At 54.8% G+C, this 24876-nt stretch overlaps 1 protein-coding gene and 1 pseudogene across 3 annotated transcripts in view; both read right to left on the reverse strand.

The window, feature by feature from the left end:
• STK32C (serine/threonine kinase 32C) overlaps positions 1-24876 on the reverse strand; it is a 78297-nt gene that overhangs the window by 37723 nt on the left and 15698 nt on the right. The window lies entirely within an intron of this gene.
• LOC123380962 lies at positions 20370-23038 on the reverse strand (annotated as a pseudogene).

The raw sequence follows: 24876 nt of genomic DNA on the forward strand, positions 1-24876 counted from the left end.
TCCCAGTTCAGTGCCCTGCCCAGGGTGGCAGGAGCAACACACCCGCCCTGTCTTTTCTGAGGAACAGACACAGCAGCGAGGATGTGTACCAGCCAAGAGACTGTGCCGAGGCCTCTGGGGTCCTAGGTTCTGGAATAATGCCCCTTCTCATGCCCAGGAAGTGCCTAGGCCTGGGGACCTGGGTGACTGGAGAAGCCAGGGGTGCTGACGCCTTCCTGCCCCCGGCTGGACCCCAGGAGAGACCCCCTCCCCCGTCTGCTTACAGTAAAAGCCTTGGCCCAGAAACCCAACTAGTGATACCTTCCCAGAGCAGCACTGTTTGCCCCGGATCCCATCCGGTCCGCAAAGTCTGCAGCTCAGTTCCGGCGTTAGGCACAGACATCCTCAGAGGGCACCCGAAACCCTCATAAATCAGTGATTAAGGCAACAGCCACATCAATAATGCATCTCTGCCTGGGGCCCCGCCCCTCCAGCGTCCGATGGGGGGAGTCTGTGCGATAGGACCTGGTGCTCCGGCCAGGCCGCCTCCCGTGGCTTCGGGTAGCAGTGCCTCCCCCGGGGATGCCCAGAGGGGTCCTGCTCAAGGCCCACCCCTGGCCACCTCCCTCTCCCAGGTGCTCAGCCCCCTACCAGTGCCACCATCAGGACCAACCTCAAACACCCCAATAATACGCGGCGGTGGAATCTGCCCTGGGGGCCCCCAGTTCAGCCGCATAGGGACACAGGAGTGCACTGAGGACCCAGGAGCTGGGTGGGGTGGGGGGCTGAGGAGGGGGGAAACAGGCCTTTGGAGCAGCTGAGTCCTGAACCCTGGGGCAGGTCTGCCCAGTAAAGCAAACGGGCCCCAGACCCCTGCTCCTGACCCAACTCTGATCTGACCTCTGAGTCCCTCTCCCTCCCTGCCCTGTCAGGACCCCCCCCCCCCACCAGCATGCCCGGATTTGACATGCATGTGCCTCCTGGGTGCTCGGAAGGGAGAGCTGGGCCTGGGAAGGGGCAGAGCACAGCTGGCTCTGGGGGGCAAGCAGCCCTCCCCCCGCCACCGACCCATGTCAGCACCAGCCCAGCCCCCGCAGCCAGCAGCGCAGACAGACCCAGAGGCCAGGGCGGCTCGGGTCCTGGTGGCAGCAGCCACACTCGAGGGGGACCCCGGGTCACATGCTGGGAATCCCCTAGGACGCTGGCTCCCAGGGGGGAACAGGGGTTCCCAAGTCCCTAGGGATATGGACAAATCCCAGGATGCAAGTCAGAGGTCAACACTCGGTGAGAGATGCTCGGCCAGGCCAGGGGCTAGAGAAAGCCCGTCCCTCTGTCTTTCCATCTGCCTGTCTGCAGCCTCTGGGCTCCAGGCACAGTCCTGCAGGCCCCACCCCCTTCCCCACAGACGGGGCCCTCCCAGGAAGCGGGAGAACCTCAGAGGCTGGAGCAAGGGGGCACCGGGGTTCCCGGGCTACCAAGCAGCAGTGCCCAGAAGAGGGGGCGCAGGCTCGGGGGTCCCGGGGGAGGGAGACCAGGGGGGTTGGGGGTGGGGAGGCCTCAGCCCCTGGGAGGGGACAAGGTGGAGTGCTTCACGCTCGCTTTGGCCGTCGAGCCCTCCTGGACCAGCCTCAATAATGCAGCCTCAATGTCAGGCCCCGTCATGTGTTCTGGCACCGAGAGCCCAATCACCCCTGTCCACCGGGCCCTGGAGCCCCCACCGCCCTGCCCACCCTCCACCCTGGTCGCCGAGGCTCCCGCCGGTGGCAGCGGCCCAGGCCTGACACCCCACTGCCCAGCCCCTCGTCAGCCGAGCCCCTTTTCTGACACCAAGAGAGGCCCCAGGGTCAAGGCCACCAGTCCCTGGGGTACCCGTGAGCCGCCCCGTGGACCCGGGACCCCCAGTCGCCGGCTCAGGCTGGGGGCTCTGCTGCACAGGTTGACCGGGCACTAACACTGCAGCCTGTCCGACCACGCGTGGAGCTGCCGAGCCGCACACGAGGCCACGAAACTCCTTTCCCGGCCAGCCTCGCCAGAGACCCCTGCCCAGGTGGGGACACTGGCCGTGCGTGGCCCCCCTCCACCAAGGTGGGTGCAACCAAGTGTCTGGGGAAAGCGCCTGGATATTCCAGAGCTTTCCCTGCCGTTTCCCTGAGAAATGCGACCCGCAGACTTTCTGGGATGTGGCTCCCTACGAGGCAGGTGCCTTCGACGAACGGGCCCAGCATTTCAGCTCAGTGGGTCTTTACGTGGCGGCTGGTTGGCTCTTCCTCCCGCCTGCTGCAGCCTGGGGGCTGTTGCCATAGTTCCCAGCCACTGGGAGGACAGGGCCACGTCACCAGAGCCACACAACACAAACAGCATTAAATGTGATTCAGGGAAGAAGGGACGGGCAAAGCTCTGCTCACAGGCCAGGGGCTCCCGTATCAGAGCCGTCCCTGCAAACGGGGGCGCGTCCTCCGCGCCGCCACAGACACGACAGCTGCCAAAGCAGCCTGGGCGGGGCCTCACCCACCAAACCTCAGAGACACCCGCAGGCCCGCCCCACAAAGCCCAGCCAGGGTGCAGACAAAGGTGGTTTCTGAACGGGTCCTGCTCAGAACACAGGACTCCTGATGTCAGCGGTGTGGACCAGCTGGGGAGAGGGGGCCTCTGGGCTCTGCTCACAGCTGAGCCCCCGGCTTCAGCCAGCTCCTGTGTCCTGGGCGAGGGGCACTGCCCCAGCCCCCTCCCCCCCACCCTGCACCCCTGCCATGCACACACAGGCTCCCGCACCACGGGCAAGTTCTAACCACAACGCGGAGGAGACCGAGTCTTTCCAGAGCCAGGAAGTCACATGGGGTGTGTGTGCAATGCTCAGGAGGGCACAGGGCCCCACAGGAGGGCCGGCCTGGGCCCCTCTCAGGAAGCCAGGGCCCCCAGCTGGCCAGTCCCTGGCGGCTGCAGTCAGGGTCTGCTTCCCCACCCCTCACCCAGGGACCGGAGGAGCATATAGATACACAGGGTGCCCAGCTCAGGCCCGGACACAGCATCTGCAGCAGGGCCCTGCCCTCCGCATTCCGTGCCTGGGCCACAGCAGCCACGTGGGCACCATTTGCCCATCAGAGGCTCCAGTGTGTGTGTGTGGGGGCATGGGGACACGGGCCCGGCTGAAGGCAGCCCCAGATACCACAGCAGCCGCTACAAGCACAGACCCCGAAGCTGCGGTCACTGCTTCTGCTCTGGGAGCCAGCAGGCCAGCCTGGCACCTGCGCTGTCACACCAGCGATCCCGAAGGGTGGCACTGCTGGTCCTGGGGAACCTCGGAGGTGACGATCCGCCCTCCGCCTCCACCCGCACGGCAGCCCACACCTGCCCCACGCGGCCCGGCCCGAGCTGGGCCGCAGCACGGTCACAGCAGACGCAGGAAGAAAGGACACGGGACTGGACGAGGGGCCCGGGTCTTCTGCAGAGCCCAGTGCACAAGCCTCTGCCCAGCTCCTCAAGCCCATGGGGTCCCAGAACAGTCTATCATCCCCCTGCACGGCCCAAGAAGCTTCTGCTTACAACGCGAGAAGAGGTCTTATTTTCTCAAACTGACAGAGAGAGAGGGTCCTGGGGCTCCAGTGGTGGGTCTGTCTCAGCGAATCCACCCCACACAAGTACATCCGGTGCCCCGTGACCCTGAGGCCGGCCGCTGAGCCTGCAGGTGGGACGGGCACGCCTGTGTGCAAAGTCAGGGCACGGGCAGGCCACAGAGGGGACACCGGGGGCCGGCCCCGCCCAGGCCCAGCTCACACTCCCTGTGCCATGAGCCAGGAGCCTAGAAGCGCCACACAACTCAAGGGGTACAGGGAACCCCTCAAGCAAGCCCCAGAAGGCAACAGATGGTCTCTCTATAAAGTTCGAACACAAGCGAGGCTGTATAGCATGCTGTTCTGGTGTGCGCACGTATCGAGAAAGGTTTTTTTTTTTTAATGTTTTATTATTTATTTTTGAGACAGAGAGAGGCAGAGTGTGAGAAGGGGAGGGGCAGAGAGAGAGAGAGGGAGACACAGAATCCGAAGCAGGCTCCAGGCTCTGAGCCGTCAGCACAGAGCCCGATGTGGGGCTCGAACTCACAAACCGCGAGATCATGACCTGAGTCGAAGTCGGACGCTTCACCGACTGAGCCACCCAGGCGCCCCATATGGGGAAAGGTTTCTAAAGCGGCTGCAGAATCCAGCTGGCGGGCACCTTGAGGGAGCACAGGGATGGCGCCACTGGAGGCGGTTCAGCTCGGGCTGGGGCAGCGTCCCTGCTGTGCACGAGAATCCCACATTTGAAACTCAGGAGATGCGACTCAGGACCCCGGCCTCGCTCCAGGAAACGCGTGCGGGCCGGAGGCGGTGCGGGGCTCACCGCGCAGGTGCAGGAGGACCGCGGGGCAGAGGCGCCTGAGGGAGCAGAGGGGGAAGGGAGCCCGGGCGCTCGTGGTGAGAGGCGCACCACGGGCAGGGGACCCACGAAACAGCCAACAGGTGGGGACAGCCTGAGTGCCCCGCAGCTCGTGGCTTATTCCTCCACCAGACGGGGTGGCGCTCTGGCACCTGCTGCAACGGAGACAGGCCTTGAAACCCTGGCGCTGGGTGACGGGGGCCCGAACTGACAGGCCCCGCGCGATGCCACCGACCAGGAGTGCCCACGATGGGCGGCCTGTGGACCAGAGAGCAGACCGCAGCCGCGGCTGCCAGCGGGACCGGTTTCCGCGGGGAAAACATCTCGGAACTGGGTGTCGGAGGTGGTCCTAACACAACGCTGCAAAATGTGCAAGATGCTGCCGACCGGTCGCTTTAAAACGGCTGGTTTTATGTGACGTGGCTTTCACTTCAGTGAAAGCAATAGTAATTGTTTCTGGAAGTGGGCCACGACCGAGTGGGCTGAGGCCACGTAGGGGGCATGGCTGCCGTTGCATGGCCCCACACAGATGGCCCCATGTGGTGGGGACGGTGGTCAGGGCAGGCCCTGTGCGGAAGAGGGGGCGTCCCAGGGGCTTGCACTCATCGGTGGGCGCGTGCTCCGCAGAGGGAGGATTCTGCGAGAACCAGCACGGCTAGGCTTCCGCAGGCACACACACCGGGCCTCACAGTCGCCCCAAAGCTGGCCAGGGGGCCAACCAGAACGGGGTTTAGACGACTTTGCTATTCCAAGGTGATCACCCTAGGTGGGAGGGAAGGGGGCAGGACAGTCACTAATCCTATCTTTTCTTAATGGAAAACATAAGAAATCACACGTGAGGCGCCTGGGTGGCTCAGTCGGTGAAGCGTCCGACTTCAGCTCAGGTCACGATCTCATGGTCCGGGAGTTCGAGCCCCGCGTCGGGCTCTGGGCTGATGGCTCAGAGCCCGGAGCCTGCTTCCGATTCTGTGTCTCCCTCTCTCTCTGCCCCTCCCCCGTTCATGCTCTGTCTCTCTCTGTCTCAAAAATAAATAAACTTGGGGCGCCTGGGTGGCTCGGTTGGTTAAGCGTCCAACTTCGGCTCAGGTCATGATCTCACGGTTCCGTGAGTTCGAGCCCCGCGTCAGGCTCTGTGCTGACTGCTCAGAGCCTGGAGCCTGTTTCAGATTCTGTGTCTCCCTCTCCTCTGCCCCTCCCCTGTTCATGCTCTGTCTCTCTCTGTCTCAAAAATAAATAAACGTTAAAATTAAAAAAAATAATGATAAAATAAATAAATAAACTTAAAAAAAATAATAAAAAAAAAAGAAGAAATCACACGTGTGGCTAAGGCAGCTTCATTCTGACCCCTTCGCTTTAGAACAACATTAAACTGTGTTAAATTCATACAAACCCAAGCCCCACCCATCAAATCTGTATTTTATTTACACTCAGTCCAGTTTCAAAACAGGATTCCAGGTGGACCTCCATTCCCTTGGTGCTGGCGCATCATGACCGCAGAGCAGCGGGTCCGTCCGGGAGGACAGGACAGCCTGTGTCCTGCTGCCCTCTGCGAGGGGCAGCGGGGCCGACTGCACCAGGATCTGCTCCCCTCCGCCCAGGAGCCCCCGGCTCTCTGAGCACCCGCCCGCGTCCCACTGCCCAGGCCTGGCCCGTCAGAGCGAAGCTGTCCGACTGGAGCTGGCCCTGGGCTTCCGGAACTCAGGAGAAGTGTCCACCACGGTGGCAAGAGCAGGGCAGAAGGAGCAGAAGGAACCATTTCTGGGGCTACCGTGGGAGCACGAAGCCAGCAGAGGGGATGGGGACGAGGATCAGCACCCCCTGACCCCCCCTCCTGGACCCGATACACCATTAGAGTCTCCGTTTCTCTGGCCCGCGTGGCCTTCTTACTAACGTCCCCTTGAGTGCCGACTCCCTGGGCCGCCTGTGACTCAGACCAGAGCCCTCCTGTGCCTGCGCTGCCGGGTCTGTGCCTTCCCTCGTCCTGCATGTCTACCCCAACCAACACCGACCTTCCTCATTTAGGCTTTACGGTGGACACTGGTGCCCAGTGGGGGAAGCCACCACGGGCTGTGGCCTGCCTTCTCCAGGGGCCCTTGTTCATCCACATCAATTGTCTGTCAGTTCATCAACTTCCACAGAAGCCGTAGGTTGTTTGTTTCTCTAAATTCAGTGACTCTGAGGGCACCTGGGTGGCCCAGTCGGTTAAGCTCTTTGGCTCAGGTCATGATCTTACGGTTCATGGGTTCAAGCCCTGCATCGGGCTCTGTGCTGACAGCTCAGAGCCTAGAGCCTGCTTTGGATTCTGTGTTCCCCCCCCCCCCGCCCCTCCCTCACTTGCACTCTCTCTTTCTCAAAAATAAACATTAAAAAAATTAAAAAATTAAAAAATAAAAATAAATTCAGTACTCTGAATATCAGTTGTGAGGAAACAGACATTGTTTTGATATTTGCATCCACTAAAATGCCATGTGTCCTCACTCACTTCGGGCGTCCTCCATATAGACGTGGCCCAGCTTCTCTTGGTGGCCTACAGTACAGGGCATTTTCACGGCTTTATCGAGACATGAGTGACACACGGGACAGTGAACGTGGAGAGCACGTGCCCAGATCGGCTCTGACATCTGCACGCACCCACGTACTGCTGGTCACGGGACACCGTGGGGGCACAGAGCGGGGAGAATGCACTCGTAACAGATACTGGACAAAGACGCCCGGTGCACAGAAACATTTCCTACAGCTCAGCAAGAAAAAGACAGAGAACGGCCAAGTTCTTGAATAGGCACCTCACGCGGAAGAGACCCAAGTGCCGGGTCAACATGGAAACAAGCTGGGCATCTCAGCGACCAGGGGTATGAAACTGAGCAGAACAGGGACCTCCCCACGGCCAGCACAGTGACCGACACAGAGGCCGGCAGGGCCGTGCGCAGCGGGCACTCACACGCGTTGCTGTGGGAGTGAGCCTGGGCTCCGGGTGCCACACGGCCCGGCCAGTCCACACACACACGCACAGCACACGCCCGCCGAGACACGAGTGCAAGAGAGGCGGAACGGCGCAAAACTGGAAATGACCCCAAGTGCTTGGCCTTCGTCAAATGGATAATAATAAGGTGTGACGTAGCCATACAGAACTCCAGGCACGACGAGAATGCGGCGGCGACTGCTACACACGGCCTAGACCCATCCATCCCGTGGACGCGGAGCATCGAGAGAAAGGGGCCCGACACACTCCACGGTTTCACTTATGTAAAGCTAAATTTTAATAAACATTCCTTGTTTGTTTTAGAAAACCATGTGTTTCGTAGTTACTGGAAGCAGAATTCTACACAAGCCCACTGTCTGCTGGAAGGTTCCTGTCTCTTCTTCCCCGGCCCGACAGGGACAGAGAGACGCAAATCTGCTACGGTGCTGAGTTTAACCACTGCTCTCTGCAGGTCCCCTGGGTGCCGAGGCTCTTTGGTTGGGTACGTACACGTTTGAAAACAAAACATATCAAAAGTGATGTAGCCACGGTGGTTTGAAGAGGGAAGTTTACGGCTCCAAGTACTTACATCAGAAAACAAGACGATGGAGAGACCATGGGACTCTTGATCTCGGGGTCATGAGTTCGAGCCCCATGTTCAGTATAGAGATTACATTAAAATGTTTAAAAAAAAGTAACAAAAAAAAAGAAAAAAAAAATAAACAAGACGATGGAATAGAACAAAGTATATCCAAAGTAGAAATTAGAAAATAGTAAAGAATGGAAACCACTTAACTAGAGACAAATAACAGAAAAACAAAAGTAACAACAAAACTGAATGTTATTTTTGTGATTCATAACGTCGACAAACCTTTGGAAGACTGATTTTTTTTTTAAATAAGAGAGAAAGCACAAATATTAAGAATTTTAGAAAAATGATGCCATTACCCATCCTACAGGCATCTGAAGAATAATTTAAAAAGATTATGAACTAACTTCATGTCAACAAATTATGCTACGTAAATGGAGAAATTCCTTGAAATACACAATTTACCAAATGAATACAAAAAGAAACACACCACCTGCACAGTGTCACGTCTATTGTTTCTAAATAATGCATTCATAATTGAAAACCACTCTGTAAAAAAGAAGTCCAGCCCAGATGGCTTCACTGGTGAATTCTATCAAGTTTTTAAAGGAAGAAACAATACCAGTCTTACAGAAGCTCATTTAGAAAATAGAGAAATCGAGCACCTTATAACTTGTTTTATGAGATCAGCATTTTCCAAACACCGGAGCCTGATAAGGCCATTACAAGAAAACCATAGATTGAGATTTCTCGTGAGCATACACACAAACTTCCTTAACGAAATATTAGCAAATTAGCAGCAATATAAAAAATATAATACATCATGACTGCTGAAGTACACACCAGGAATGCAAGGTTGGTTTAACTTTGAAAACCAATCACTTAGAGTCACTACACTCACAGAATGAAGGACAACCCTATGATCACCTCAACAGAGGCAGGAGGTGCATTTGACGAAATGTACAGGTGTTCATGACGAAGACTCCACAAATGAGAACAGGATCTCTTAACTGTCACACGGGACACCTACAGAGTCTGCAGCTAAGACCACATTTAGCTGTAACGCAGTGAATGCTCTCCCAAGATGGGGAACAAGGCAAGGCTGTCCACTCTCATCATTTTCCTTAATGTTATGCAGCCCTGGCCCACGACATAGGAAAAGTTAAAAATAAACCACAGAAAAGACAACCTAGTGGTCTACAGAGAAGATCCTAAGGACTCTACAAACCCCTTCCAGAGCTAAAAGCTCTGTGAATTAAGCAAGGTTACGTGATACATGGTCTATACATAAATTTTTTTTGGATTTCTAATGTACTATCAACAAGCCATTGAAAAGAGATTTTCCAAGTCCCTCTTACAATAGCACCAAAGGCCTTTTAAGGTAGGACCATGTCTAAGAAAGCTGTACAAGACCCTCCATGTAACACTGCAAACCACTGAGAGATTAAGCAGAACCGAGGTAAGTGGAGACTGCCCCTTGCTCCTGGGGGATTGTGAACATTGTGCGGGACCCACCTTTTCCCAGAGGTAGTTATAGAACCAATGCAATTTCAGTCAAAGCCTTAGCTGGCTTTCTTGGGCAGAAAGGGGTGATCAGACACTAAAATTTATATGCAAATCTAAATGACCTAGAATAGTGAAAAATAATGCTAAAAAAAAGAGCAAAGTTGGAAGACTTGCACTACCTGATTTTAAGACTTCACATAAGGGTACAGTAATCGGGTGCTTGGGTGGCTCAGTCAATTAAGCATCTGAGTCTTGGTTTTGACTCAGGTCACGATCACACAGTTCGTGAGATGGAGCCCCGAACTGGGCTGCATGCTGACAGCGCAGAGCCTGCTTAGGATTCTCTCTCTCTGCCCCTCCCCTGTGTGTGCTCTCTCCCTCTATCAAAATAAATAAATAAGTTAATTAATAAATATTAAAAAAATTTTTTTAACGTTTATTCATTTTTGAGAGACAGAGACAGAGCATGAGTGGGGAAGTTGCAGAGAGGGAGATGCAGAATCCAAAGTAGGCTCCAGGCTCCGAGCTGTCAGCACAGAGCCCGACACGGGGCTCAAACCCACGAGCTGTGAGACCATGACCTGAGTCAACGTCAGACACTTAACCAACTGAGCCACCCAGGTGCCCCTTTAATATTTTGAGTGTAGAGTTTTGTGACCACCAACAGTTTTTTGTTTTGTAGACAATGGGAAAGTAATACCTGAGAAAAATTAGCGTACGTTTTGGTCTGAATTAGTCTGTGCTCACTGGAACAGGTTGTTGAAAGGCAGGACTCTCACATTTATTGCACGTGAATGAACACCCTCCTTCCTGTACTGATGGGCTGGTGATGAAGTGCACGCACACTCCTTGGCACCACGTCTATGCCCGTGCCTTGCGGTGATTCACTGTTGCGCATTGGCTGCCCCATCTAGCCCGAACCCAAGGCTCTGGGCCCCACAGGAGGTTCACACAACTCCAAGGCCTTCGAGAAGACATAGGAGTCGCTCTTATTGCCCAAAGTCTTACTGAAAACTTAACATTTGTTCAGAGTAAAATTAAATGGCTAATTAAAATGTTACATGTCCTTGCTTTTCAAAATGTGTAAAGTCAGTTTGTTAGCTCTTTGCCTTTAAATTTTTTAATTTTGTTTTTTTCATTTATTGTTTTTTTAATGTTTTTATTTATTTTTGAGACAGAGAGAGACAGAGCATGAGCAGGGGAGGGGCAGAGAGAGAGGGAGACACAGAATCGGAAGCAGGCTTCCAGGCTCCGAGCTGTCAGCACAGAGCCTGACGTGGGGCTCGAACCCATGAACCGTGAGATCATGACCTGAGCCGAAGTCAGACGATCAGCCAACTGAGCCCCCCAGGCACCCCGAAAAATTTTTTTAAAAAAAGTACAGTAATGAAGACTGTGTGGCGCTGGTATGAAGACGGACGCAGGGCAATGGAACAGGCTCGCTGTTCACCAACGGCCTCCAACGCATGTGGTCACCTGGGTTTTCCAAGGGCACAAGGCACTGACAAGGTCTATGGGGCAATGTGAGCCTTCCACAAGTGGTGCTGGAGCAGCTGAGCATCATTGCGAGAAGTGCTAACTGTGCCGTGCCCAAAACATAATTCTTGGTAGATTGCAAACATACACACAAGACAACTCCTGGAAGAAAAACATACGGTCATACTTTTGCAGCCTGGAGACAGGCGAAGACTTCTCAGACACGATGCCAGAAATGCTAACCATGAAAAAATTGATAAGTTGTGCTTTGCAGAAATCAAAACCGTCTGCTCTTTAAAGGACACTACTAAGGAAGTGAAATGTTTGCAAATACACATGTCCAACACAGAGCCTGTAACCAAAATATATAAAGAAATTCTGCAAATGAAGAACAAAATTATTGCCCCTCCCCTGCTCACACTCTCTCTCTCAAAATAAATAAACTTAAAAAAAATAGTTCAGAGCTCTGCATTTTACTGTAATTACCCCCATACGTAAAAAAGAGATGATGCCAGGTTGCAGAGGGGGCGGGTTATAGGTATCCAGCCTTTTACGCTGCAGGAAGGAGCCGTTCACTGAGTGAGCGCAGGAAATGGGATCAGAGAGGCTGAGTGACCATGCAACAGTCACAGGGCCAAGAGACAGAGCAGTGGGTCAGAATCCAGTCTCCGGGATCCTCACGCACCTGTGCCCAGGGGCAGATGGGAGGGGCCAACCAAGATGCTGAGAGAGACCGGGGGCTATGAGGGTGGTGCAGTGGGGGGCTGGCCGGTGATGGGGGTGGGAAGCTGCTCAGAAGGCTCTCAGGGGGACACAGGTATTCAGAGTGGGCTCAGCTGGTGGGAAGGGGTGCCAAGGGGCGTGTCGACATGAAGCCCACGTCATGTGAGCAGGACCTGGCGAGGGTGACCACGGAGGCCCAACCAGCAGGACTTGCTGGCGGCTCTGGGGCCGGGGGCTGAGGTGAGGAGGCCAGGAGGAGCCACGGCTGTGGCCTCTGCCACTCCCCCCAGCTCTGGGGCGAGGCCCTCTCTGATGGGCAGCTAGGCTAGGCGGGGGCAGCCATGCCGGATGCTCTCCTGGCCCCTGCCCGCGTGGAGCCACCACGGCCGGACCAGCTGGCCACAGAGACCCCAGGGGAGTGGGCCAGCTCTGAGACTGCTCAGTCAGCAGTGGCCCCGGGCACCCCGCACAACCCAGTGCTCAGCCCCAGGACCAGCCCGACCCGCACAGTATCACCCCTCTCCCCCACACTGACTGGAGGCTGTGCCCACAGAATGTGTCCCGGGCTCCGTTTGGGCAGAGCTAACCAGCCGTACCAGGGGCAACCCCTCTCTAGAAACAGGGTGCTGGGTGCAGGCTGCTGGTCTCCTTTGGAAGCCCTTTGAAACCTGGCCAGGGCGCCTGGGTGACTCGGTCAAGCATCCCAACTCCAGCTCAGGTCATGATCTCCTGGTTCGCAGGTTTGAGCCCTGTGCCTGGCTCTGTGCTGACAGCTCAGAGCCCGGAGCTACTTCAGATTCTGTGTCTCCCTCTCTCTCTACTCCTCCCCATCTTTCTCTCAAAAATAAAATGAACATTAAAAAAAATTTAAAAAAAAAGAAAAGAAATGTGGCCAAAACGGAGAAGTTTGCACAGTACAAAATTTATTTTTATTCTGAAGCCCAATGATACACCTCAGATCACATCTGTGTGTGCATGTGCCTGTGGGTGCGGCTCTGCGTGTGTCCATGTGTGCTCGTGTCTGGGAGTGTGTGCGTGCAGGTGCTGGCTGTGGGGGCAGCTCTGTGCCTGTGCATGTGTTCATGTCTGCGGGCGCATGTGCACGTGTGTGCCCGTGGACGTGGCTCTACATGTGTGCACACGTGTGTGCCCGTGGATGTGGCTCGGTGTGTACGTGCATGTGCATGCGTGTGCCCGTGGCTTTCTGTGTGTGTGTGCATGTGCCCACGCACGCCCCTGGATGTGGCTCTGTGTGTGTGCATGCACATGCGTGTGCCCGTGGATGTGGCTCTCTGTGTGTACATGCATGTGCACACGTGTGTATGTGTGCACATGGAGGCCTGACACAGGCTCTCTTCGAGTGGGTTTACTGGGCAGCTGGCCCCGGGTCTGACAGACACGTCCAGCCTGGAGCCTGCATGCTTCCCTGGGATCCTGGCAACTTCTAGGCTGTGGGAAGGATGTGTGTTATGAGGGTGCCGGCTGATCCAGACCTTCCCCCAGAGAACTCCCGTGAGCTGCAGGGGAGGGAGGTGCCAGGGAAAAGCTGTCGAGGGAGCCTGGGGCCTCGCAGCCGTTTATCACCACCCCCCCTGCCCCGCTGCGAGCTGCCGCCTCCGCCCCTGCAGCTGCTGGGCCTCAGGCTGAAGGACCGATTTATCCCCAAAGGCACGAAGGCCCTTGCCAAGCCGATGAGGCTGGATGGTCGCGCCCCCGTGCGTCAGCTTACACGTCAAGAGCTGCCAGACCCCAGGCTGCCACGGTGCGCCATCTGCCTGGGGGGCCCGAACTGGCCCCGTGCACAGGTGGGGCCGCCCTGGGGCCCCTGCAGCTCACACAGCCCCAAGCACCTCCCGTCAGTTAATATCCTACTTAAGCCTCACCAAGAATCAGTTACTGTCTACCTGGCCTTCTAACAGCTTGCAAACAAACTGACGGGATTCGGACCGTGCCTCTGTGTTCAGGACACGGCCTCACCCAGGGGGCGGCCTCCACCTGACCCAGGAAGCTCCTTGTCCCAAAAGGTGCTCTGAGGTTCTGCCGCCGGCTCCTGGCAGGTCCGGGCGCTGCCCTCCGAGGGGCTCAGCAAGCTGTCCTGCAGCGTCTGGCCTGGCCCTCTGCGCCCGAGAGACACTTGTTGAGTGCATGAGTGAATGAATGAATGAGGCAGGGAGTGAAGGAGTGAGTGTGGGAGAGGCGCACATTTCTGCCCAGTGTCCCAGAGCCGGCTTCCCCAGCACAGCCCGCCGGCTGCCGCGAGCCAGTCGGCGCCCGGGCGCAGCCCCGCTGGCACCTGGATGCCGGCCAGGCTGGGACGCAGTGGAGGGGCCACCTCCCACGGCCTGGGGGCTCTGGGCAGAGGGACAGGTCTGGGGGCTCCGCCTGCCCGGGGAAGCACCAACAGCCGACCCTGGCCCAGCGCGCACGAGCGGGCAGCCTGGCGTCTCCGTCAGGCCGAGCCCACGCTGCGTTTGCATAAACAGAAGCAGTGCAGCACTGTTAAGGGAAAGTTGCTATTTTAAATTCCATCTCACGGTAAGTGCACGGTTTTATGTCAGACCTTTTCTTTGAAAAGACATTTGCACATGGTTTTGATGGAAAAGTCGAGATTTAAAGATTAATAAACCACATGGTTGTTTGTTTTGCAGGAAATGAGTATCGACAAAGCCTTTACCAGGCTGACATTTACCCAAGGCTCAGGAACCTGGTGGGCCTGGCCTCGGGGCTGTCCCCTGCCCCTTGTCCAGGCAGAAGCTGGCCCGGTCCTCAGGCCACCTCAGTGCCTCAGGCAAATGCAAGTCGGGGCATCAGGGGACCAGGGCAGGAAGGGCCCTTAGACCTCCCCGCTGTGATGTCCCCTCAGCAGCTGAGGCCTCTCTGGTGCAGAGCCACACACCGGCCAGGACCCCCATGGCAGGCTGGCCTCCTCCCCTCCCAGGACCAGTGGCTGGGGCACAGGCACCCTCTCTTCCAGTCTCCAGGGGACGTCCCAGCTGCTGGGACCAGGCTGCTACACCTCGGAGGAAGGCAGATCAGAGGTCACAGCTGTGACGGGGACCCTAAGAAATCAGTCCATGGCCCCTGAGCCCCAAGGACCCACCCCTGATACAACAGGGCTTCCTTGAGGCACCAAAGGGGGCCCAGTCCAGGGCGTCGTCCCCAGCACCTGCCACGCTGCCACTGGGCCCACCCAACAGCCGTCAGGGCAGGTACACTGTCCACGTGCCCACCGGCATAGGGCCGCAGGCGTCCACACACAGACCTCTGGGTGGGGGTGGGTGGGAGACGAGCTGGTGCCCACAAGCAAGAGGGGGTGCGCGACAGCAAAGGAGCCCTGTCCTCAGTGGAGAAGTGGTCCTGGCGCCCCGTGCACCAGCTAAGAGCCCGACCCTTCCTGTGGACCTGAGCCGAAGGAGAGCCCGCCACCATGCGTGACCTACTCCAGGGTCACCCCAGAGCCCAGCGTCCATCCTTCCACCTCGACCCGCTTTCCTCAACATTCCTCCTCCAATGACAAGATTTCACGGCACCAGAAGACCAGGGTGGGGCCAGCCCCATGTAGCCTAATCATCTGCACCCCTGAGTTTAAATTGGACAGTCTGGGACCACCGGACCCCTGCACCTGCCCCCCAGAGCCCACCCAACTTGTCTTCCTCTGGCACGCACCAGACCTCACACGACCCCCCTCCATTAGAGAGGCGCCTTGGCCTCCCGCCTGCCGGGCACCTCCGTGAGGAGGCCAAAGATGCTCTCACTTGCGGGGAAGCAGAGTTTACGGGAAGTCCAGTCTGTCCGGAAAATCTAGGCGCCAGCCCCTCCGGGGGGCCTCCTGCCGCAGGGAAGTGGTGAAGACAGATGTCCAGCAAGGGTGGGAAGACAGCAAGGAAAATGTTCACAGAAAGACATAAAATGGTGAGCCATAAGGGCCGGCTTGGGGTTGGCTGTGTCAGTGCCCTGACCCCACAGACCCCTCCATGGATCCCTGGCCAGGGACATGTCAGGGCCACCACCCTGAGCTGGCTCCGGGGCGTTTAGACAGGGCCCACATGCTTGCTCACATCCCGGAGGCATGACCACATGTGTGGGGAAGCCCGTGCTTCTGCTCCTGGGCTGGTCTGGACGGCCGTGCCCTGGCCATGCCACACCCCCAGTGGCCAAGATGCCGCCCCCTCCTCCAGCCCAGCACCCCTTCCTCCCCATTCTGGCTCAAGAGGTTGGACTGTCATCCTAGGAAAGGGTGGGCCTATTTTTGGCTAAATTGAACAGAATTAAGGAAAGGTATTATTTCAAGACAGAGCATAAGACTTCTGTTTCATGTTTCCAAAAATAAGAATCAGAAGAACTGAGTGGCGCCAGGAGTCTGCATTCTTGTGGGTGCTCCATCCAGCCTGTGGTTTCCAGGACGAGAGTCTTGGCCAGGATACGAAACCATGTGAAGGTGGGATAAAGCTGGCCGTGCCTAAGAGGCGCCCCCCGAGAGCCGTGAAGGGAAGAGACAGGACTCACTAGCATAGGGAGACGGCCGGGCAAGGGTGTGCCGGGACCACACCGGGGCCCCAGACCTCCAGGAGTCAGGAATGTGGGCATCCTGCCTCCCCTGCAACCTGAGCTTCTCCTTGTGAGTGGGCGTCAGGAGCCTGGAGAGCCTGCCCGCCACCCACTAGCCTCACTCCCGCGCCCACGGCCTCCAGCGGACAGCACCATGGACAGCACCTGCTAGCCTGGGACCCTGGGACGACCCCCACAGACTCCGGTCCAGACCTGGAGGGGTCTGCGTGTGGCCTGGACCTCAGCAGGGGGAAAGCCCTGCATAGAACAGGTTTCTCCTCCGTGTCCCTTGAACACGTATGTGTGCACACACACTCCTTTCCAATCCTCTGCCTTCAGGCTGCAATTCACTTCTTACCTGGGGCCTCAGCATACCGGCCTGACCCTCCACCCCATCAGTACTCAGCCCTGCCACCCAGGGCCAGGCTGCCTTCTGACCAGCTGGGATGAGGGTTTTGTCACCTCCCGAATCACATCAGGTCACATTCATCCTGCAGAAGTCAGGTGCATGGCAGAGCTTCTGCGTCCCGAGCGGTGGGATCCTCAAGGGGACAGACCCCCTTCATGTGAAGATTCCCAGGGCTCCCATCTCCCGCCACCCTCACCGCAGTCCTTGCCCTCTGATAGGACTTTTAAAAGGGGGTGAGGGATACAGTCTGCCATATAACCAGACAGACAGATTGTCCCTGTGCTGGTGACAAGGGAGCATGGGGAAATAGAGGGCAGAGTACAGGCTCACAGCAGCACCCCCCCCCCCAGGGGAATACGTGTGACATTCCTCAGACACTCCTGGCCGCCCGAGAACAAAGGAAAGGGGTTTAAGTGCTGGCCATGCCGATGTGGGAAACTCAGGCAAACGAAAAGGTAAATTCCCTTACTGCCGCAGCCCATCCACAAGTCCTTGAGACCAGCAGAGTGACCTCCCTCTAGGACCTCAGCTGCCTCGGTGAGGACGCTTTGCTGGGGCAAAAGAGAGTCTTAGCTTGACGTCATCCCAACCCCCAGGATCCTGCACGTCTACTTCCTTTACCTCGACTCCCCCGAGTATATGCTGGCGATCACACCCCCAAGCTGATGGCCCCCGATACACATCTGGAGGGTCTCGTGACTGAGGTTTCATTAAGCGGTAATAAGTGGAGCTTCCCTAGCAACAGCCAGCCCCTCGAGGTCCTGGAAACCTTGCTTCCAAAATTCCTTAGGGACTTACTCTATCCCTGACCCCTTCGAACCTGAGGGGATATAATGAGTCACCTGTCACGACCCCAGGGCAGCTCTTCCTGCCCACGGGTGGGTCCTGTCCCCGTGCTTTAATGAGATCACCTTTTTGCACCAAAGACGTCTTCAGGGATTCCTTCTTGGCCGTCGGCTCCACAGCCCCACAATACCCACAAACCTCGTCACTGGCATGTGGAGAGAGACCCAAAGACATCCAGAACTCAGTGCGGGACACAGGGGGCTTGTGAAGAGATGTGACATTTAGTCCCCCTCAGACCTGATGACAAAACAGATTCCCAACACAACACAGACAGGCGTGTGCACACACACTGAACCCACAAGAGCTCTAAACAACGGGTGACAGTGAATTCATTTGTAATTCTACAGCAAGACAGACAAATCCAGAAACCACAGAGGCATCAGTTCAATCATATGCGAGATGATAAAACTTCTGTAGAGAGAAAAAATAAACACTTTAAATCAAAATACTACCAACTGTGAAAGAGTATTTGCAAGAAATATGACAAGGGGGGCTCATTTCCTCCCATCACAGTGAACCTGTAAGATTCGTGAGAAACCCAACTGGACAGGAAAAGAAGCAGGGGCCCCGCAGGCAGGTCAGAATGCAACCCTGTCCCCCCTGCACCCTCAGCGTGAAGATGTCCACGGACGACACAGAGACCCCATTCTGACCTGTCACAGTGAGAGGTCTGGTTCTGCCTCGTGCTGTTCGCGCTCCTGGTGGGGGTGGGGAGGCCCAGCCCTCGCAGGAGCTGCTTGCAGCGGGGTGTCAGGGCACACCCCCTCTCTCGGGCAACAAAGCCGCTGCCGTAGGGTCCATCAAGGTCTGTGGGCAGTGCACGCACAACTACAAAACCCAAATCGCCCGAACGACCCAGGTGCCACAGCCAGTGGTCGTCGCATGGCTCCGTCACAGCTGTGACGCGAACTTCGTGTGGATGCCGAAAACCAGGCAGATTTCTGTGCCGATGAGACAAGAGCGAGGTTTTCATAAAAGTGCGGAGAACCCGCGGATGGCGGCTCCTTGTGTAAACGCACCTCTCGACGCGGGGGGCCCGTGTGTGCAGGCACGAGCCCGCGAGCGACCCAGGGGCTTCCCCTCCCCTCCCCGCCCCTCTGCGCGGCTCTCCCGCTCACACCCTGCACGTGAGGTACTTTCTCAGGCCAACAGGGATTATCTGGGCCTCGGATGATTTCTTTACACCTCTCTGTTTATCAAAAACAACAAGCCCTGTTGCACGTGCTGTCCCCCCCACCCCCCCAACTGGAAGAGAGAAGTCCATTCTGCCTGCTCTGACGGCCCGGCACGGGGCCCTAGCTCAGGGGGACCAGCTCAGTGGGAACCAGAACCTAGAACCAGTTCCGGGGACTCAGAAGCCCTCAGATCCAGGCGAGGAAGCACATGTCGGGCGGGGCTGCTCCCGCGTGAGCCTCAGGCCGGCTCCAGGGGAAGCCTCTGTCCTTCCGTCCGTCTGTCCGCGGCGCGGTGGAGGGGAGGGGCTGTGCTCTGCACCCAGGCCCGCGCAGCACCAGCACTCGTGGGCAGGCCCGGCTCTAAACTGCGCAGCCGGCCGCCACACTGTGCTCGGCAAGAGCTCGGGCTGCGCTGGAAACGCCACGGGACTTCAGAGGCGCCGATGACCGTGGCACCCGCAGGTTTTGCGGAACCACCTGCCACAGAAAAAAGTGGACTTCTGTGGCCCCTCCGTGGGCCACGCAACCCCAGCAGAGCCAGAGTGCTGGCCAGGCAGTCCCCAGGCGTCAGCGACGTTGGCCCCAGACGCACACAGCACGGTGTGTTCTCTGTGGCGGCTCCGTGAGGCCTCCTTCCAGGGCTGGGCACCAGCCGCCCCCTTGGTGTCTCCTGACCGTGAACCATGTCGCCCACATCACTCCTGGCCCTTGGCTTCGTCGGGGAAGCCCCCACTTAAGGAAAGAAACAGGAAAGTCAGGGACAGTGAGGCAAATGCAGCAAAGGGCATTCTGATCTCTCGGCTGCCCTCGTGGGACCGGGGCCATCAGTTAAACGTCTTGGCCACCTACTGCCACTCCTGCTCGGAGCTCGGCCAGCAGAGGAGATTCTCCACATCCTGTTTACAGCAGAGGGAAGGGAGCCCCGGGGGAAGGCTCCGGATGGTAAAGCCACAACTCAGCAGGTCCACGACAGGAGGCAGGCCCTTGTCAGCCCCTCAGAGGCTAGGGCCTGCGTCCTCTGCTCCCCGACAAAGGGCCACCGCCAATGTGGACAGCCCACGTGCACCAGGTGCAGGCGTCCCGGGGATGGCGTGGGGTCGGCAGGGTGAGGCACAACCTGTGGTCAACTGACGACCCGGGGACCTGGCTGCACTTGCCATCTGGCCAGAGTCTGCCGCTCTGTCTGGAAACCACTGGAAGCAGCTCTGGAAAGGCCCTGGTTCCCTGTGCTCAGCAGCGAGTGGCACGCGGCTGGCAGCTTCAGGGGCAAGGGCAGGTGGTGTTTCCTTGCCGTGTGACCAGGACCCCCATTCACCTGGGCTGCAGGCCACGGCCTGAGGCCCGACACAGGGGAGCCGCTGTGCTCACTGGGCGCAGAGGAAGAGGACGAGGGAGCAGTTTGCTCCCTGGAGCAGATCTGGGTGGCATCTGTGGGAGGACAGTCTCCTCGGCAGCTGCAGAAGCAGGGAGCCTCTGGCCGGCTTTCTTGGTCCCAGCGCCTGCCGCAGAGCCGAGGGCCCGGGAGGGGAGAGGGGAATGTAGACAGAGGCTGCCATGGAGATGACCCAGCGCCACAGCGAGTGGGGTAAGCCGATGACGCCTGCTCTGCATGGAAGCCACCAGCTGTCGCCTCCCACCCCTTCGCCCCCATGGGCCCAGATGGCTCCCACTTCTCCCCACACAGTCCCAGGCTGTCTCCGCGGGCCCAGCCCAGACCCCGCACCCCCATTCAAAGGCCAAGGGTCCCGAGTGCCAGAGGTAACAGGGAGACAGGGACAGACGAACATGCACACACAGCACACAGCCAGCGCCCAAAGGGCCAGATTCTCCAAATTCTGGGACTTGCTGCTGAGGCCTTTGCAGGCCGACTGAGGAGAAGCATCCTATAGGCACATAGCCTTTAAGAGGAGACAAGGACCAGACAAGGCCCAAGACCACCCAGGCCACACGCACGGGCTTGCCAGGCTGCAGGGGAAACCCAGGAGCATGGCCTTGCAGATCAGGAGGCAGTGGCTCACGGTGGAGAACACGGGAAGAGGCAGAGGCAAAGCCATCCCACGCAGACACCACGCTGACCACACGGGCCCTTTGCATCCGGATCAACAGTCCATGGCTGCAGCGCTGGGCCCAGCAGACAAAGACCAGGGACAAATTCAGTACAGTCACAGGGCTAAGGTGCTGGGGTGTCAGTGAAAAAGATTCCTCTCCCTTTATTTTCTAACACGTGGAAATTGATAAACAATTGATAAACAATTAATAGATGGAGAAAAAGGAAAAACAGAAAAAATAGTGCACCTGTAGACTCCAACGCAAACATATATACGATTATATTCAAGTAAGTGGATTAATATTCCAACTAAATGGCTGACGTTTTCAGAATGGATTTTAAAAAAGCAAAACTTAATGACGTGTTATTTATAAAAGAACTACTTCTTAAAGATATAGATGGCGTAAATGTCAAAGGGTGTAAAATGATATATCGTGCAAATATCAATCAAAAGAAAGCCACATGCTCTCATATATATCCAAGTGGCCTTTAAGCCAAGGACTGTTATCGGTGACAAAGAGAGATAGTTCCTAACAACCACAGGACCACGCCATCAAACAGACACAACAGTGCCAGCCACGCACACACCCACCCAGCAGCAAAACCAGACAGAACGACAGGAAGACACAGACCAACTGACAGGGTTGGAAGTTTTCTTCTCTTGGTCACAGAGGAGACACAAAACACCACTACCGGGAATGACAGGGGAGGCATCACTACAGACATTAGGAGAACGACAACTTTATGCCAATGAAGTCACTAGCTTAGCTGAAATGGGCAGATTCCAGTCCTTGGATGGGAATCCCAAACTAACACGGGAAGAAATGGAAAATGCAAATATGCCGTATCTATTAAAGAAATTGTTTGTAATTAAAATCTTTCCACAAGGAAAACGCTAGGCTCAAATGGCTTCGCTGGTGCACTCTAGCAAACACTTGAGGAAGTCATGCAAACTTGTTCAGAAAACAGAAGGGGAAAGAACACCTACAACCCATTTTCTGAGACCAGCATAAACCTGATACCAGAACCGGACAAGGACACTGCAAGAAAAGAAAATCTAGGACAATATCCCTAATGAGCATGGAGGTAAGAATTACTGAAGACATATTAGCAAATTGAGTTCAATGATAGATAAAATCCAACCTAGTGATGCAAGGCTGGGATACTATTCAAAAGACAATGTCATTTACCACATTGGCAGAATAAAAGAGGGAAATCATGTGATCACCTCCACAGGAATAGGAAAAGCACTTGACAAAATTCAACATCATTAATGACTTAAAAGCAAAAAATCCCACCACACTAGGAGAAACTTCCTCAACCTGAGAAGGGCATCTTTGAAAAAGCCCAGCTGACACTGTGCTTAATGGTGAAATACTGAACCCCTTCCCTTAAGACCAGGAGAAAGGCCAGGGTGCCTGCTCTCCCACTTCTGTTCAACTCTGTGCTGGGATCCTAGACAGTGTGCTAAGGCATAAAGTTCTAAATGGAAGAAATAAAATTGTCTTTGTTCACAGATGCCATGATCGTGACATACAAGGTTTTAGGATACAGTGGATGTGCAACATTTTTTAAATTGTATTTGTTTTTTGTTTGTTTGCTTTTTTAGAAAAAACACAGGACTACTGCTCCCATTACAAAGGGCAGGTCTTTGCAGGATGGAGGAGGGAATTCTGAGGGTGAGAAGGAGGCCCCTACTTGTCAGCGATGAGTGGGTTCCACAGGACTATGACGACTCAGGCCCTGCGCAGGAACTTCTTGGAGATGTAGTGGTCCTTGTCGACTGGGGTGGACTTCTTGCCCTAATGCTCTTGGGGACTCGGTCCACATCTCCGCCAGCACCACGTCGCTGTCCCTGTCGAAGGGCATTCCTATGGCCTGGGGGCTTCTTGTCGTTGTGGCCACTGATGAGCACTTGGGTGTTGTTCTTGACTGACTGTGAGCACAGTGAGTGGACCTGGGTTAAACTCTTCCTCGTCCCACTTCTGCAGCTGCTCCAGGGTCACCTCACTCTTGAGTTTGTTGAGGACACTCATAGTGGTAGTGGCTGTGCTCCCAGGTCAGTGCTGACTCCTCTGCATTGCTTCTGCCTCTCACAACTTATTAAGTATTAGATATGGAGAGAAAATTGAACAAAACTTGTGCAACCCCTGCACTGAAACTATGGAATGAGACAGAAAGTAAAGACCAGAATGGACAGCATGATTTGCTATGTTCATGGATTCGAAGACTCAAAATTTTAAGAAGCCCATTCTCTCTGCATTAATCAATAATTTCAATGCAATGCCAATCAGTATCTCAGCCGGCATCTTTTAGGAATTGACAAACTGATTCTAACATATACATGGAAAGGCAAAGAATCTAGAATAGTGAAAACAATTTTGAAAAAGAAGACCAAAGTTGCAGGGCAAGCACATCTGCTTTCAAGATATATTATAAAGCTACAATAATCAATATGGTACAGTATTAGTGTAAAAGATCAAACAGACATCCCTATTGCAAAAGAAGGAGGAGGAGGGGGAGGAGGGGGAGGAGGAGGAGGAGGGGAAAGGGGGAAGAGCAGAGAGAGGGACGGAGGGAGGAAGAAAGACAAGAAGGAAGGAAGGAAAAAAGGGAGGGGGGGAACCTTGGCCCTTACTTCATATTAACACAAAAATCAACTTGAAATGGAGCTTTAAAATTAACAGCTAAAACTATAAAAGTTGTAGGAGAAAATAAAGGATAAAATCTTTGTGATCCTGAGTTGGGCAAATATTTCCTAGAAAGGACAAGAAAGGAACAAACCATAAGAGAAGAAATTTTTACTTCATCAAATTTTGACTTATTTTCCAGAATCCCCTTTAAGAACCAAATCGGAATCAGATATACAGAACTGGCTCCTAGAAACCAGCACACAATTGGATTAGCCATAGGGGATGGGGGAAACTTTCTGGGATGAAAGAAATATCCCACACTTGACAGCAGCGGTGCTTACAAAACTGTATACATTTGTCAAAAGTCATTGAATCACATCCTTTAAAATGATAAATTTTACTTTATGTAAATTACAATTCAGTAAACTGAATTCAAAAATTAACTGCTGGGGCACCTGGGTGACTACACCCACTCTTGACCTCAGCTCAGGTCTTGATCTTAGGGTCGTGAGTTCAAGCCCTGTATTGGGCTCTGCCCTAGGCATGAAGCCTACTTAAAGTTTTTTAAAATTATATCTCTATGTAGTACTAATTAAAAACCTAAAAATAAAACTATAAAAAAATTAGGCCCCTTATGATAGCATCAAATAAACAAAATGCTTGGAAATAAAATTAATGAAAGATGCGTAAGACGTGCATACTGAAAACTCCAACTCGTTCCTAAACAAGAAATAAATAAATGGTGAGATATACCATGTTCATGGATTAGAGGGCTCACTATTATTAAGATATCCATTTTCTCTAAAACTGATATACAGATATAACATAACCTCAACAAAATCTCGGCAGACTTTTTTGTAGATTGGACTCAAAATTTATATGGAAATACAAAGGCTATAGAATTGTCAAAACAATTTTGGTAAATGAACAAAGCTGGAAGACGTACACTATCTCTTTTCAAGATTTACCATAAAGCTGTAACAATGAAGAGAGTGTATCACTGGTATAAAGAAAGACAAAGACAGATCCCAAAACAGACTCACACATGCAGATCAAATGACTTTTGACAAAGGTACCAAAGTTATCCAATGAGGAAAACAAAGTCTTTTCAAGGGATGGTGCCGGAATAATTGGGTATCCACATGGGAAAAACCAACTCCCTACCTCATGCTTTGCACAAAAATGGGTTAGAAATTGGCCCTAGACCTAAACTTGACTCGAAGGTAGACAAAAATTTCAGACAAGACAGAGAAATCACCAACCAGAAGGGAATGACTGCTCATCTAAAAAGAACATTGAGGGGAAGAACAGGCCAACCACAGACGGGGAGAAAATATCACAACACATCCATCCATCAAAAGACCTGAATCCAGAATGTCTAAAGAACTCCTTTTAGAGAGCTCAGTATTCATACAGAACTCAGTGTTAACAACGCACACACACACACACACACACACCAAACGGGCAAAAGACTTAAACAGACCCTTCACACAGTAAGCTGTACAAATGACCAATCAGCAGATGAAAAAGTCATCAATACCATGAGTCATCAGGAAAATGCAAATGTTCCTAA

The sequence above is a fragment of the Felis catus genome, chromosome D2 (assembly GCF_018350175.1).
Source record: "Felis catus isolate Fca126 chromosome D2, F.catus_Fca126_mat1.0, whole genome shotgun sequence".
Classification (NCBI taxonomy): domain Eukaryota; kingdom Metazoa; phylum Chordata; class Mammalia; order Carnivora; family Felidae; genus Felis; species Felis catus.